This window comes from Grammomys surdaster, unplaced genomic scaffold (assembly GCF_004785775.1).
Source record: "Grammomys surdaster isolate TR1022 unplaced genomic scaffold, NIH_TR_1.0 146, whole genome shotgun sequence".
Lineage (NCBI taxonomy): Eukaryota > Metazoa > Chordata > Mammalia > Rodentia > Muridae > Grammomys > Grammomys surdaster.
Window position 1 is genome coordinate 13,009,914 of NW_021604604.1, and position 451 is coordinate 13,010,364.

Below are 451 nucleotides of genomic sequence, written 5' to 3' on the forward strand. Positions count from 1 at the left end.
TCTTCTTCTTCTTCTTCTTCTTCTTCTTCTTCTTCTTCTTCTTCTTCTTCTTCACTGGAGTTTCTCAGCACTTACATTATATCACCATATAATGCTTATTGCCTAAACCCCAATATGTAGCGCTTTCCACGCCATATTTAACTGTCAGACCAGTTCTGGTACTTCCCAGCCTGTGTCAGCACTGAAATGGTGATGCAGGATCACCTACTGATTCCCCCCGTCTGTCTGTCTGTCCGTCCGTCCATCCATCCATCCATCTATCATCTTTCATATATCTCTATCATCTGTCTATCATCTTTTATATATATCTATCACCTATCATCTTTCATATCTATCTATCTATCGTCTGTCTATCATCCTTCATATTTCTCTATCTATCTATCTATCTATCTATCCGTCTAACAATCTATCTATTGATCTGGAAATGGTGATGCAGGATCAGCGTGAGGAC